The sequence below is a fragment of the Bison bison genome, unplaced genomic scaffold, assembly GCF_000754665.1.
Source record: "Bison bison bison isolate TAMUID 2011002044 unplaced genomic scaffold, Bison_UMD1.0 scf7180017845424, whole genome shotgun sequence".
NCBI lineage: Eukaryota > Metazoa > Chordata > Mammalia > Artiodactyla > Bovidae > Bison > Bison bison.
Genome location: NW_011475997.1, coordinates 12,985 through 13,572, shown reverse-complemented (window position 1 = coordinate 13,572; position 588 = coordinate 12,985). Strand labels below are relative to the sequence as shown.

The window sequence follows — 588 nt, the reverse complement described above, 5'->3', positions numbered from 1 at the left end:
CAAGTGGGCCTTAGGAAGCATCACTATGAACAAAGCTAGTGGAGGTGATGGAATTCCAGTTGATCTATTTCAAATCTTGAAAGATGATGCTGTGAAAGTGCTGCACTCAATATGCCATCCAATTTGGAAAACTCAGCAGTGGCCACAGGACTGGAAACAGTCAGTTTTCCTTCCAATCCCAAAGAAAGGTAATGCCAAAGAATCCTCAAACTACTGCTCAATTGCACTTATCTCACACACTAGTAAAATAATGCTCAAAATTCTCCAAGCCAGGGTTCAGCAATACGTGAACCACGAAATTCCAGATGTTCAAGCCTGTTTTAGAAAAGGCAGAGAAATCAGAGATCAAATTGCCAACATCTGCTGGATCATTGAAAAAGGAAGAGAGTTCCAGTAAAAACATCTATTTCTGCTTTATTGACTATGCCAAAGCCTTTGACTGTGTGGATCACAATAAACTGTGGAAAATTCTGAAACAGATGGGAATACCAGACCACCTGACCTGCCTCTTGAACAACCTGTATGCAGGTCAGGAATCAATAGTCAGAACTGGACATGGAACAACAGACTGGTTCCAAATAGGAAAGG

At 41.3% G+C, this 588-nt stretch overlaps 1 pseudogene; it reads right to left on the bottom strand.

Annotated features, from left to right (window-relative positions):
- The window catches only part of LOC104984656, a 4,291-nt pseudogene that overhangs the window by 632 nt on the left and 3,071 nt on the right, over positions 1–588 (bottom strand).